The following is a 16,036-nucleotide window of genomic DNA, read 5'->3' on the forward strand; positions in this document are numbered from 1 at the left end:
TGTCCTTCCTGGCAATTACTGTTTCTCTACTGAAGAAAAAAATCATAGAATGTTTTGGGTTGGAAGGGACCTTTAAAGGCCATCTAGTCCAAGCCCCCTGCAGCGAGCAGGGACATCTTAAACTAGGTCAGGTTGCTCAGAGCCCCGTCCAACCTGACCTTGAATGTTGCCAGGGATGGGGCATCTACCTCCTCTCTGGGCAACCTGTGCCAGTGTTTCACCACCCTCACCATAAAAAATTTCTTCCTTATATCTAGCCTAAGTCTACCCTCTTTTAGTTTAAAACTGTTACCTCTTGTCCTATCACAACAGGCCCTACTAAAAAGTTTGTCCCCATCTTTCTTATAAGCCCCCTTTAAATACTGAAAGGCCACAACAAGGTCTCCCTGGAGCCTTCTTTTCTCCAGGCTGAACAACCCCAACTCTCTCAGCCTTTCTCCATAGGAGAGGTACTCCATACCTCTGACCATTTTTGTGCCCCCCCTCTGGACCCCTTCCAACAGGTCCATGTCTTTCCTGTGCTGAGGACCCCAGAGCTGGACGCAGTACTGCAGGTGGGCTCTCACCAGAGCAGAGCAGAGGGGCAGAATCACCTCGCTCGACCTGCTGGCCACGCTTCTTTTGATGTGGCCCAGGGTATGACTGGCTTTCTGGGCTGCGAGCGCACATTGCCAGCTCATGTCCAGCTTTTCACCCACCACTACCCCCGAGTCCTTCTCCACAGGGCTGCTCTCAATCCCTTCATCCCCCAGCCTATATTGATACCAGGGGTTGCCCCAACCCAGGTGCAGGACCTTGCATTTGGACTTGTGGACCCTCATGAGGTTCACATGGGCCAACTTCTTGAGCTTGTCCAGGACCCTCTGAATGTCATCCTGTCCCTCAGGCATGTCAACCACACCACTCAGCTTGGTGTCATCTGCAGACTTGCTGAGGGTGCACTCGATCCCACTGTCTATGTCATCGATGAAGATATTAAATAGTACTGGTCCCAATACGGACCCCTGAGGGACACCACTTGTCACTGATCTCCATTTGGACCTTGAGCTGTTGACCACTACCCTCTGGATGCGACCATCCAACCAATTCCTCATCCACCAAACAGTCCACCCATCAAATCCATATCTCTCCAATTTAGAGAGAAGGATGTTGTGGGGGACTGTGCCAAAGGCCTTACAGAAGTCCAGGCAGATGACATCTGTAGCTCTTCCCTTGTCTGCTGATGTAGTCACTCCATCATACAAGGCCACTTGGTTGGTCAGGCAAGATTCGCCCTTGGTGAAGACATGCTGGCTGTCTCAAATCACTTCCCTGTCCTCCATGTGCCTTAGCATAGCTTCTAGAAGGATCTGTTCTGTGATCTTCCCAGGCACAGAGGTGACACTGACAGGTTGGTAGTTCACAGGGTCCTCCTTTCTACCCTTTTTAAAAATGGGTGCAATGTTTCCCATTTCTGACAAATCTCTTGCTTCCCACAAGAAAAAGGAAAACACTTTTGGAAAGTTTTGTTACCTGCAGCATAAAAAGGATATTGAATGAAAAGAGGTAGATAACTACTACTATAAAGAGGAACCTGACCTCATTTCTGCCATCTGAAGTGCTCCTGAACCTGCATTAAATGTATAGGCTGCCCTATAGAGGAGAGCACATTTTGGATGCAGGGCATGAGTTCTGTCAGACCATACCCACTTTCACTTTCTCTCCCTTCCTCTCCAGTTTTAGCCATACTGAAGTTAAAAGTCAGAAGAAACACCAATTGCTATTGCAAAACAAAAATCTCCACTCATGTAAGTAAGGATTATGCCAAGTAACTAGAAGTCTCTTAAAATACTTGTCTTTCTGAATTCCCCAACAACTTGCTGAGCATATTCATCTGCAAAAGAGGCAATGATGCCTCTTTAACTTTGTTTACACATTGAAATTATCAACTTCTCAGAAAAAGACATGTTTCATCTTGTGCCTTGCCTTACAAAAAGCAATACCAGATTAATCAGCTTCCAGGTGAAAGACATCAAACAGGACTTACGCAACTTCACCGTTCACAGCAGTGCTGCGTATGCACTCACCCTGTACCTCTGAATTTACAGTCCACAGACAAATCAAAATCCCAAGACTCAGGTCAGCCACAAGAGAGGGTGATGGAGGCAGGGCTCGAGGCAGAGCCCACAGCCGCTGCGTTAGCCATGATGTGTTCTGGTACTCTTCAGAAAGGTGACTTAAACCTTCAGAAGAAAAAGCAATGCTCCACATCACTCAGTATTATTCCCTCTTCGCTGCACAAAGAAAACGTCAGACAAGCAAACGGAGCACGTCAAATGGTTATCAGCTCATTAGCCAGCTCTCGACCAAAATCTATGAGGCTACTTCTTATGAGTGCTTTTGGACACTGTTAGTTGCTGTACAACCAGCAATTCCATCCAGGTTTGAGCCTTTATTTTTTGGTGTTTGGGAGCAAACCAAAGCAAACAACAGCAGCTTTTATGCAACTTAGTCCATGTATTTGTGTATTTGCCCTTCCTGATTTTTCATGAAGAATAGAAAGGACGAGGAGTTCTCTTATACTGATTTTCTCATACCAGACAAGCTACTATTAATATTACTAGTGTAGCCCATACTAGTCAAAGTCACAGAGCAGAAGTTTAATATTTAAAAATTCAAATTATTTAAAAAAAAAATACAAAATGCAAGAAGACAGAAAGCATGGACCAATATAAAGGCTATACTAAACACAAGAAGATCAACAGCAGGAAAAAACAAATAGGATTTTCAGCATGAAGTAATGAACTTTGGAAGTAGAGCTGCTTGGAAAAAAGGATTCTTTTTTCAATTAAAATAAAGCCTCTTATATTAATATTACCATCAGATTTTTAAATTTAAGTGGAAAATACAACTAATTTGATTCTAAGTAATCTAGACAAGGAACTTTGAAGCCATGTTCTAAATAAAACACATAACTGAAATAACCTTCACTTTGCAAGTGTGGATTTTACCTGAGAAATTGTTTTAGAAGTGTACTATATAAAGTTAAAAAAAAAAAAAAACAACCAAAAAACCCCCAAAAAACCATCTGCATGCCATTCCCCTGCAACACAAAAAACAACCCTGTCAAGAAAATTTTCCCACAGAAAAGGAAATACTGGCCAGCTCTACTTGATGACATGAGATAAGGAAGTACCAGGGTGGTTCCATGGTTTGCAGTAGAGTGTTAGGCACAAAGGCTCAGAAAAATGTTTTTTTATGGCACGATTTTTATCTTCTCCACCCGTATCTTTATCTCCCCTTTCATTTTGGTATAGCTTTCTTTCACATTTCTCCCTTCTCACCTTTATTATCGCCTACGTTCCTGGTTTAGGAGGTACATGCTGATGATCTCCACAACAAAGTGGCTTTCCCCCACTGTCTGAGGTGGCTGTCTTGGTGCAAGTGGAACTAATACCTTCTGACACATTAAATAAGTAAATTATAGAATGTAGTGGTGTTATATTAGATTGCATTAAAGAGAGGAAATGATGTTTGAGCAGCAGTTGTCAGAGGGGCATGTTGGACCTTGGTGAACCAGGAAAGTAAGTGTTTGAAAAAGTCTGCCTGGAAAACTATCAAGATGTTCTTCACTCTAGAGGAACCCTAATTCCCCACTAGAACAAAAAAAAAATTCCCACTCCCACATTTCAGATGCACATGTTCAAACCTGGGACTGCTTAGAGATGTGCAGTTTTATTCTTGTGTGAAAGGGAAACAAAAGTTCATCAGAAACTCCTCTGACAAAGCTGAAGAACTTAACGAAGATGACATATGGTGCTAACATTCATCCAGCACTCACAATGAGACAGACAAGAGTTAGCAACATCTCTACTGATTGGAAATCAGGGACCAACTTAAAAAAAAAAGTGCTAATGGCATTTCATTTACAATCCTAAAATCCCAATGGCTTTCTACTCTGCCCTATGGTTTAACCACAGCCCTCATGCCTCTGATGTGATGAAACACTTCCCAATCACAGAGCAAAGTGTTGCACTTCCACCTTACTCATAGGAACTGCAAGGAAAGATAGATGGTCTTGAACAACCAAATTGGTACATTGCAAGGCAAGGTTCCCATTCACTACCATTCTCCAAGGGAGATCCTGACTCTTAACTCTGAATTTGCTTCACCACCTGGTCTCAGCTGGAAACTTACTTTAACTAAAATTTTGCCTTGCTACAGTGCATACAGTTATTTATCCTGAGCAATGAGCAATGTATTATTCTGACAGATATGTCGAGCTTGCATATACTACAAAAAACTCATTCATCTTCCCACTGTCTCATGATGTCTTACGACTTCCATCCTGGTGCATGATTCTCTGTGTTCAGCCAACTGAGTTGGAAACGTGAGGTTTCTGGGGAATGACAGCACTGCAGCCTGAGATGCGCCTCAAAATGCTCTGCAGAGCCTTGCTGGAAAACATGTTGTCAGACCACAAAGTCCTCTCTCTTGTGTGATTATATCCAAATCATCTCACATGCTGGGATTCAAGCTGAAAAGCCCATATTTATTAAGAACCGGGTTTTCTTTGCATTTGCTTTTTCTAAGCATTTATTTCCACCACACCCACCCTCCCAGAACGCTAAGCAAAATCATTTTGCAGTATCAGAACCCAGCAAGATTTACCAATTTAAGTCACTTTTCCATAAATCCCATCTCTGTTTCACATAAGTATGGACCAGAAAAAGTGGATTTTTAAGGCAGACTGCACTTTCACGACTGTGCATAATGAAACCCAACTTCCACAATCCTCTGACCTTTCAGTTACCCTTACCATGTCCCCCAGAAATGCCAGAAGGCTTCAAGAACTGCTGCTCTGTGCCGGTTTGCTTGCCTGCTCTGCTGTACTAGGGAAAATATACACATTGCTCTTTACACAAACTGTGTATTTTAGATGCTTTGAAGATAAGCAGAAATTAAATTTTCATTTTCCAGAAACTGTTCTAGTGCAAAGGTTTTAAACAAACAGCACTTAAAAAAACCCGGCCCAAATTAAAGTAAACAAACCAACAGCCACGTCCCAGCTAAGTCCCCTTCGGGAAACCTACAGGGATGTCACTGTCTGCAAAATCTGCCATGCGCTGTTAAAAATCGACCTGCAGCAAGTGGCATCTTTCTGCAACTACCACTGGAGTTGGTCCTTTGCACCCTCATTGCTCAGGAAACCACCTCAGGAGCTGCATGGAGGCTTCTTCGGTCACCCGTCTTTGACCACCGCTTCTCTGCAACTGCTCTGGTATTTGCCTTACCCCCAGTGAAGCACTCGTTTTCCGAACTGGAACATAAACGAATAGACAAAGATGCATAAGATGATGGCTAGATCTCACCCAAACCACGAGAGGTACGTGCCTCTGAAGAGAAATGGAGCAGCGGGGCTGCAGCAGCAAGCTGCTAGATGGAGATCAAGTTATAGCCCGGTCCAACTCTCCTTCCCAACAAGTTTTAATAAACCCTTCCACGCAAGCTGCAGCCCAGCCTTCCTGCACCATGCCAAACCGGAGATAAGTTTAATCAATTTTTTTAAGTTTGCCTGGTACCAATTCAGCATTTTCTGTTAACTGAATGCTGAGTTTCATTTCAGTATTTAATCATCAAAACACATGTATTTATTTATCTGTTCTGCCATGATTATACCTGAACCACTGCAATCCACACCCAAAATCACTAGACAGCAGTATAATCAAACTAAAGGTGAAAGCTAAGGCTTGGTTTTAGTTGCCTAAATTTGCTTGGAATTTAGGCAATCCTGCTAATATAAAACCCCTATTATATTTTATGAGAATTAAGGTGTCATAAAAGTATGACATAACAAATTAATAATGCATTTACTTCATTTAAAAAAAAAAAAATGCACTTCACCCTAAGTCAATACCAAAAAGTATAGCACACAATACACCATACAAAACAGAATGTTTCATTATTCATATAGGCTTTCACTTCCTATTTTACTCAAGAAATTTGTTTTCAAAACAACCACGCAGTCAAAGAAACAATATAATGAAACCCTTCTGGAGATTCAACCGAAGATGCCCGTTGAGCACTGTGTTTCTGTACTGCTGAAAAAAACCTGCCAAGTATTTGAAGTGAATAGAAAGCTTAAAAAACACACTTACATGGAAATAAAATATATTAACTCCCTATAGAACAAAACCAAACCTGAAGAAATTCCTGGAGGGGAAAGGGGGATGAGGAAAAAAAAAGGGGGGGGGGGGGGGGCAGAAACAAGATGTCTTTTCAAGCATTTGTTTTCTTCTGATAATCAGACTGCCACAAAACTGTTAAGAATATGGGGTTTTTGTTTCCTTTTAGTCAGAAGAGCCAGGAGAGAAATGGATGTTAGCTGCCCCATGATGAATGCATAAAATGTTTTCTAAATGGATTTGAGGACATAAGTCTAGAGGACCATGAAAAGGAGCTGTAGAAAGAACATGATCAAAAGATCTTCAGATTACAGGATCTGCAACACTGGAATTCAAGTTGTGGCATCTGTTTACCCTTTAGAAAAAAATGCCGTCTCTTGAAGTTAAAATTTCCATCTGGTTTTAAAAAAAAAAACAAACAACAAACCAAAAAAACCAAAAACCAAACCACAGAAAAAAGTCCCCCTATCAACAGTAATTTCTAAATCTCATAAAGGCTTGGTAGGGAGCAATTAATACAAGACTGGAAGACACTGAAAACAGCAGAAGTGAGAGCCATGGAAGTGTATACATGAAGTGTATACACAAAACACTATCTACAGGCAGATTTGTGGGAGAAGCAGCTTACTAACAATGAAAATATTTCCAGAACATGGCAAACAAGCCTACCGGCTAATTCCTTAGCAAGCTCTTTGCAACTCTAAATCCTGTGGATCATCAGCCACAGTATCCTGAGCCTGTCAGGTACTAATGCTTGCTTTTCTATAGATGTACAAACCCATTGTTTTTAGTTTGAGTTTACATGCCAGGATGAAAGCTGGGCTCTCAAAGCTGGTATAACTGAGCATGTTCCTCTCAAATCTGGGAAAATACACCTACCCTCCTACTACTGCCATTGTAAGCACCATTTTCTGGAACCCTCCCATTATGGCCCTCACAATCACAATCTTCTGAAACTGAAGTATTTATGTAAAACCTTTTTCATGGGTTGACACAAAACATCAGCTCTCTCAATGACTATCTTCAAGTGGTATTTTAACAACAATACCACTGGATGATCTTGGTTTAGAAGAACCATTCACCTTTCCTCCCCTTTCCTTTATTTCTGAAGACTTGTAGGAACTAGAAACAACTTGAAGGAACAATAACACACTACAAGTAAGATACAAACTACACACCTAATGAATGCTCCAAATTTTTGCATCTGGAAACAAGCAAAAAAAAAAGCATGTAAAAACAAGAGTTCTTACAGTTATGATTCAAGACAATGCTTAAGTCACCACAAAAATGAAATCTAGTCTATGGTTTTCTGGTTTGGATCAAATGGCTACTTCAGAGGCCATTTAGGCAATCAAACTGCTGCTACAGTAACTCTGCTGTCCTCCCCAGAATGATTTTGGTTTCATTTGAATTCTTTTTCAGATGCTTAACGGGAAAAGAATGTGCAGCACTCATTATTCGCAAGCCTAATACCCTGAGCTCTTCTGGGACAAAGGCAGCTAATACTTTCTACATTCATTTGATATGGAAATGAACGTTCTCAGCTTGTGCAATAATATATGACAAGTTAACCCAATCTTATGACCTCTGGCCAAGTTAACTACACTTCTCTAATGAGATACACAGCTGACCAGCAAAAGCAGACGTTTTGTATTTATATGTTTTAATGGGATGAGCCAACAATTATCTAGAGATGTTTTGCGTTCTACTCCTATCAAGAGATTAGGTAACTTTCCCTAAAGTTGAGATTGCATGTTTACCATAAAGTGGGATCTTCCGCTTGTTACAGGCATCATGCGTATGTCACTGTTCAACTTGGGTCTTTTAAGATGAGACCAACAGTTCTGGTGACAGGACTAAGTGGCCTAGATACCCCAGTGACACAAATAGCCAACAAGGCTTTCGTAGGAAAAAATTATGACAAAAAAATTATTTCAATTTGTTTACCCAGAAAAGCATTTCTGATGCTAAATGGCTACAAAATTTATCCTACAGTCTCTGACCAGCAAATTTGTCAGACAGCATAGAGGAAATCTTTTAAATTTCCTGTGAAAACAATTACATGTATCTTCCCCCTTTCCCCCCAACAATGTGATTTACAGCCAAAACATTGGCAAATCCCTCAGCTGAAGCCTGAGGAGAGATCTTTGCATCATCAGAGTTACTTTAAAGCAACCTAAGCTTTGTTGTGGGTGGGGAGAAGCAGATTCTAAAAATACTTCCATTACACAGAACATTTCCTAGTCTGCCCATTCCCTAATAAAGCAACATCTGAAGTGGCTTGTGAATATAAAACAGGATGATGGCCTTTAAATAAAGGGAGGTAATGCTACATCGGTTTGTGCACAGGAACTGTCAGTGCTTGATGTATCTGGGGATGGTGAAGCTTCATGCAGTGACAAGCTGATTAAAGTTATAAAGTTACATCACAGAGTAGGTAGCCTTTGTGGTCTACAATGACATATAAATGGTACTATTTTAAACAAAAAGAGAAATGGAACTAACATCTTGAAAACTTAGTAGGTTTTTGTAGCAAGACCATGTAAGAACAATAGGCAAGAGAGCACTCATTAAAAACAAACAGAACTTGGTATCATACCCCAGATACTAGATTTGATGTCATTACTTACCAAGCCAGCTATTGGAGTTGACAGATGATTGATCTTCTTAATGATGCCAGGTTTGATCTTGTTAATCAAACTAAAAAGAAGTCATATGATTTTTCTGTTACATAATCAACTTTATTTAAGCATGAGCATCAATGCTTATCAAGAAATAGTTTGCACATAGTCCTAACTTACATGACTTGAACCAAGTAAATTTGAACCTATTAACATCCCCTAATTTTTTTTTTAAGTTAGTTTTCCGAGAAGTGACAAGCAACAACAGACTGTAGAAGCAAAAATGGGACAAGTCACACGCAGGCAAAGAGATTTCTGAGAATGGCAAAGTCAGAAAGAAGAAGAGAAAAAGCCTGGGTAGGCATAGGTAGAACTGGATCTGTGTTTCTACTGCACAGGTGGTGATGTTATCAGTCTCAAATGTCCCATTTAAAGATTTTCTTCACATAAAAGTTCTGATGGAGCAGATGTCAAAAATATATCAGAATATTAATTTTCAGAGTTCAGTGTGAAAGCACTGATATTGCTATAAGTGTAAGAAATCAACTCAGTTTTCATAATGCTATCAAGCCCAGTAAGATGTGTGCCATCATTTTTGGCACACATAATTTACACATGGAGGTTGTTTTCAGTCTCAGCCAGAAGAGATTGCACCTCATATCACTCTTAACTTTATATAAGATTCATAATTGAACTGAGAAGGTAGGACAGACTAATGCATCACTGTTGAATACACAAGCCCAAATGCACACCTTGTCCTGCAGCAAGGATACTGCACAGGAATCCTTGCACCTTCATACCCGGGTTTTCAGTCACAGAGTTAGGGAAATACTGTCGTTCACTGAACTACGCACTAGACCACAGGATCAACAGAGAACAGGGACCTCAGGACACCCCGCAGACTTCATCTGCTTATATACCTTTGAAGGTTTTGGACTTGCTCCCTCTTCTTGTTGCTGCTTGTCTGGCCAGACCCTTTACCCCACAAAGCATCAGCAAGTTTTTGTGATCTACCCACACCAATGCAAAGTCAAGACCTGGAGTTTAAAACTTTATGTGGGAAAAAGCATTTTTTGCTCAAGCAGCACATGTGTTTGGAAAATAAACGCAAATAAGAGAGTTTACCTATACACACTGGAATGGAGGATAGATTTCTAGATGCCTGCAGAAGAAGAAATAGTGGCTGCAGGTCCCAAGATTTTTCAACTGCATTAAGTTATTTACTAAACAAAATACATTTGATGAGTTTTCCACAAGAAAACAACAAGAAAAAAGAAAAATAAGTGATCCGTTGAGGTGGAATTAAAAAAAAAAAAGCTTCCCCCCCCTTTTTTTAATCTTCCAAATGCATAATTTTTATTTGCTTTATTGTACATAAGAACATGAAGTAGCATGTGATCAGGAAAACTTTAGTGACTTTCTTCCTCTAATGTGTATGCAGGAGATCTGGTAAAATGTAAAATGCTTTATTTTGTCAACTACTGATTAGCCAATCAACATGTGTGCTTGGTCATTAAGTAGGCCTAACAAACCAACTGGACTGCTATAGGAATATGTGGTGTAAGTATAGGTCTTATCTGCTATAGTTTAAGTCAAATATGCCACCTCCAGAGATAATATATCCATGGTCACTAAATTAGCCATGTCACAGGTGAACCAAGGAAATGGGCAATGTCATGTCTAGTTTGTCTCCATTATTTAAGATCTTGCACTCCATTGACTTTGGTGAAAATTGGACATGTGAAAACCTTTCCCATCTTGCTCTCTTCTTTTTCCACAGAATTTCTATGAAAATCACTTCTTGTACTTCAAGTATGTAAAATTTAAAATTACGCCACAGGAGGACAGCTATATGATTTAGTGCAACATAATGAGGCATGTTTTGCTTTAAAGAAAGTTGTGTGCCTCCTAAGGCAAGCTGCTCAGCTAAGAAATTACAGGATGTTTTTCTTGCATATGGCTATTAATTACAGATAAATTTAACTGATTTGCATTTGGCAGATGGAGGCTCATATTCTTTTGCCAAATAAGCGTCAACAATGAAGATATCAGAGGATTAGAATATATTAGTCCACTGCCAATTCTTAAAGACACTATTTAAAAATTACAGCTGAATACAATAGACACATCCCACTAAATACATACCTGAAGAAATACCTTCTTATTAAATGTATATGCTATTTTTATTACCACATTCAGTCAGTTAACATTTGATTACTTAAGTAATGAAAATACAGTGTCCATCTCTCCATTATTCAGTCTTCAAAATGAATCAACTCCCCCATATCACAAAGACAACAGGAGAAGCAACTAGCAAGATAGAATGGATGGGCAAAGGCCCAAAGAGAAAAATAAAAGCAAGGACAGAAAACGCAGTAATATTCACAGAAGAGAAAATGCTGGAATGTGGCCTTTTTGCATTTGCTGTGGTTATTTTTGATACATAGTAAAAAAAAAAAAAATAAAAAAAAAAACAGAGAACTGAACCTTCATAAATATTTTCTGAAAGTTAGCTTGCTGAACTGATTTAAGAGTGGCTCTGAGATTTGACATATTTTTTTAACTGTCCCAGGTAGCTCTCTAACAAGATTTTTCTCACACTGGCATTCTAATGACATTTACACCAGCCAGTCCTTAAAATACTAAGGGATTAGCACCATTTCCAGTCCTGGAAACCTGTTCCAATTACAGATATGTGGAAGATACCTGACAAGTGGACATTTTACACCTCTGACTCAGTCTAGCAACAAAACCAGACAAGTCCCATTACTGCCAAGCCTATAATATATAAGCATAAGGAAGCTTTTTACAGAAAGCACTCCATAAAAAGCTGAGGTCAGAGTTTGCTGTTCAAAGTAGTAACTAAGACAGTCCAGCAAGTACTGAAACCTGGACTGCATGTGCACATACAGGACAACATATTTCTATGTTATGCTGAGACCCAATGCATTTACTTATATCATCGTAAAGTATTTGGGGTTTTGGGGGGGGTTGGTTTTGTTTTGGGTTTTTTGTTTTGTTTTTTTTTTTTTTTTAAGTATGTTTTCATAAAGTATGCCAAATGACATCCAATAGATTCTACATTATTGAGATACTTGGATGTAACCATAAGAGCACTATTAGTAAGTACATGAAATCAAATGTCTGCCTGTTATCTTAAATTTACAAATTTGTAAAGTTAGTTCACTTCTGAAATGTAGTACTTTTAAAAAGAACACTTCTCCGAATGTCAAGTTCTCTGGTAGGAACAGGTAGTTTTCAGCACACAGAGTTTACAATAATTTCTTACGAGGGGGTAGGGATGGAGGACAAAAACCCAAACAACAACAGTGGGTATAGGTGTAACTGAGTCCTTTGATCCCAGCCATGGCCACAGCACCTTGCACAAGCTGAAGAAGGAAGCCCAGTGATACCATAAGCGCTATAACGAATAAAACCAATCAACTGGCCAGAGGATCAGCATGATCCTCTTGGTAACACACGAAGTGTGTGGAACAACACATAGAACATGTAGATCTAGAAAGAGAATGTCTGAAAGCTGTTCTTCATTCCCACGGCAAACAACAGGTATAAAGAAAAATAAATAAATAATTTTATTACAAAATACTTTCGGTAATTCAAAAAAACTTCAGAGGCCAGCAAGGAAAGAGACCAACTGATGTTAACCTGAAGGATTTTTATATAGGTAAATCAATACTCACTCGCACAACAGGACTCCATTTTCTAGAGCTGCCCGAAAGTCTTTGGTTCCAAAGCTTTTCCCAGTAACTGTCTATAAAAATAAGAATTGAGAGTTAATTGGACACAAAATCAGGACTAGCAAGAGTATCTAAGAAGTACACTAGGCCCCCCCAAAACAAACAACAAAACCCACCCAACCAATGAACTCACCCCCACAAACAAAAAACAAACCAACAAAAACTTTTTGATTCAACACTTAGTTCGTACTATTTTCTTATGTTAAGAAATATTCAAATATTCAAAAGAAATAAGTATCTAAAAAACAGTTCTTTATGCCTCAAAGGAAGTCAGATGCAACATCTTCAAGCAGTTTCCTCTAGCGTAAACCAATCTTCAGCTAAATTCTGTGGGAATACTTATTATTTTCTAAAGCAATACCAGCCACACTGAAAAGCATAAAATACATTTCAAACAGAAGTGCAAAAGAAAAAAAAAAGTCTTTTACCTCCTGCTTCATATTACAGCATGTATACCTATGATATCCAGCACAAAGTATTTTAATAGAGTTTTTTTTCCTGCCGCTTGCACCCAAGGCAGTGTGACTAAAGAACCACACCAGCAAGTCTGTATTACCATGTGCACATCAATTCCCATTACTTGGCACGTGGTAGGACCATACTAATGGGACTACTTTTTATATTCAGAGTGAAAAGCAGTGAACAAGAACAATGTCTTATAAAGGACTTAAGATATCCAATGCCAAAAGCATTGCCTGCAGGTTTTCAGCAAAGTTGTTTTCCACAAAAAAAAAAGAAAAAAAGAAAAAAAGGAGAGAATTGCTCCTGACATTAACTCCCTCCATCTCGAATGAGACCATCAACACAGCACCCTGCTCAAGCCTAAACTCACTTGGATTCCTCCTACTAGATCCCTCCCTCTGCCCACGTTGCTTCAAGGGACCAGATTTGGCAGATTTCTTCTGAACACCCAGATTAGTTACCCACACACAAGTCAGAAAAGGAAATCAATATTCCTAAACCAGTCCAAAAGAGGGTTATATCCCAGTTGAGTATAGAAATCAAACACTAGGAAGGGTATTTATTTGAGCTTAGAGGTCACCAGGTTCAGTCACCAGCTAATTACGAACCTCCCTTTGGGGATCCTGACCATCCCCAATACTGCACAGGACTTCAGGCACACAATTAAAAATGCTGTGGAACCTGCGTGCATCCAGACCAAAGCTACTGATTACCACAGCAATTAAGGAAATTAGTAGTAAAACAAATGAGCTGTGCTTGGTAAAAGAGCAAAGGAAAGGATGTAGCTCTTTAAGGATGTTACATTATCACCCTATTACTTTTTCTCAATTGCAAAAGGAGTGTATATAACACCAGAAATCCTACAACTTAAGTAATTAGATTTAACATAGATTATTTTTTAATTCAGAAGCCATAACTTCAATCTCCCTATTGAGGGCAAAAGTAGATGTTACAAAAATCTTCTTTTGGGTTTAAGGTTTTTTTCCTAGGATTTAACAAAACGAGAGAAAGAATGATGGCACACCAACTCAAGGTAAGAAAAATTTCAAAATTCAGGGAAAGAAAAAAGAAAAAAAAACTTTTAACAACGACAAAGGATGATAGTGATTCCCCTAGGAGAACTGCATTTTATACAATATTCCTGTAACAACAGTCTGTTCCTACGGAAAAGTAGAGGTTGCATCTTAGCAATATAATTTTCAAGAATCACTTAAAAACACAGCATCTGAAAATTACCCTTATTTCAAATGAAATATGACCTTTTGATTTCAAATTTGTATATTCAGTGATAACAACTTTGAGGAAACTAGCCAATGTAACATAACAGCAGTGAAAGTTTAAATATAAATATTTGCGTGCCCTAGGTAATAGGGAATATGGGTTATAAATTAAGCCCTTTATTCTGAAAGCTAGAAGCTTTAAGTTTGCATGTCTTACAGCAGAATTGTACTGTAATAGGGGCTGTAGGACAGGGGTCTAGCTTTATGGTTGTGTTTCAAACTCCAGTCAGTTCTTAGAGCTGAAAAGTTATTCTCATTCTGCAGTCATAGCTGACACCTACAGGATTACACAGTCTAGATGTTTGGTTTTATATAGACAGTTTACTGGTAAGTCATGCATGCAATAGATGGGGAGATATTTCCTTCACCTAGAGTTGGGCCCATCCCACACCTGCAGCATCTTATATATCCACAAACAACCTTCATGCTAAAATTCCTTTAAAAAAATAACCCTCGAATGGCAGCATGTAGCTTAGGAGATCACCCCTCAAAAATTATTCTCAAGAAGTCAAGGAGCATGTGCCACTGAAGACACATTAACAGCGTAGCCCCTCGAGAACACAAGAGTGCCATGCTGCAGTGCATAATCATGTTTTCATGGCACACCTTGTGGTCTTTTCCACAAAAAAACCCCAACACCTCACTCTCCAAAATGGCATGTGGAACATTTTTGACTGCCACAAAGTCTTCAGGCACATGACCTCAGGTAACTAGAAGCCATCCTTGAACAACAAGGTAGTCCAACTTGAGTACAAGGTTGTAAATGCTACTATTAGACTTGCAGACCTCTTAAAATTACATTAGACAACATTACACTGGAAGCATTTCGACTAAGTTATTTGCGCAGCCACTGTGGCAATCAACACTGATTTGATATACAGGATGGAGCTGTCAGACCGATCTTGTGACCCACAGATTTTTGATGACTACGTGGTTTGTTGACATTAAAATAAAAGCGTTGGTACTGCCAAGTTAGGTTTCATTAATATTGACTTTTAAAGGATAACTAATAATTAAGTAATTAAGGGGTATTCTCAAGGAACAATATAACACTGGTGGCTTGAAACTGAAACATTTTCCAAGTTGCACAACACCTTGAATTTGTTGATGTCACAAAAATAAGTACTCTATTTTAAACCCTGCGTTTGTACAGAGACTAAGGACTTTTCTCAGCACGGACTTTCATCTGGCTTATACCCATTGCAAGTCATCAAGCTCAGCTGTAACTATTATAGCCTACATAGGAACTAGGTATCATTAAAAAAAAATGGAAAGCCACAGGCTGCCTTGGAGTTCCTTGACTTTTAAGAACTTGAGTAAGCCGAAGTGAATCCCACCCCGAGATATTACATCTTCAAACAACGTCTACGATTTGTGAGTCACTGTTTATTCATTAAAACTGGTTATACTGGGTGTGGTACTCTTATGTAATAGGCATAATTGATTTTGGAAAATTTTTCAACCACTTAGGCCATGTGAGCCACCAAATAATAAAGGAAATATCTTGCAAAAGCAATTTTTATCTGTGTTTGAACAACATCTCTTTTCAAATTATGCCTCTTCTCTCTTTCATTCAGCTGAATGTATTCTGCTTCTTTCTCTGCTTTTTTGACAGAAAGAGAGCAATAACATAATTAAAGGCCATATCCTAAAATCACATTTAATTGCTGCTATAAAACAGTTTGATTTTATTTTTGTAAGACAGCGTCCCCTAATACTTTGGTAACTTGCAATTGCCAGGTCCAAGCAAT

General features: G+C 39.2%; 1 protein-coding gene across 15 annotated transcripts in view; it reads right to left on the reverse strand.

Moving 5' to 3' along the window:
- The window catches only part of LMO7 (LIM domain 7), a 99,946-nt gene extending 87,401 nt beyond the window's left edge, over nucleotides 1–12,545 (reverse strand). For 3 of the 15 annotated variants that reach the window (XM_075046042.1, XM_075046038.1, XM_075046035.1), the window contains exons 1-2: nucleotides 12,487–12,544; nucleotides 8,795–8,864 (exon numbers count right to left, since the gene is read on the reverse strand). The gene's annotated coding sequence lies outside the window, so the exon portion shown is untranslated. Of the gene's footprint in view, nucleotides 1–8,794; nucleotides 8,865–12,486 lie in introns of all 15 variants that reach the window. The other 12 variants (XM_075046036.1, XM_075046044.1, XM_075046045.1 and 9 more) reach the window with 8 other exon arrangements.
- Between the last annotated feature and the right edge of the window lie 3,491 nt (nucleotides 12,546–16,036).

This window comes from Buteo buteo, chromosome 14 (assembly GCF_964188355.1).
Source record: "Buteo buteo chromosome 14, bButBut1.hap1.1, whole genome shotgun sequence".
Lineage (NCBI taxonomy): Eukaryota > Metazoa > Chordata > Aves > Accipitriformes > Accipitridae > Buteo > Buteo buteo.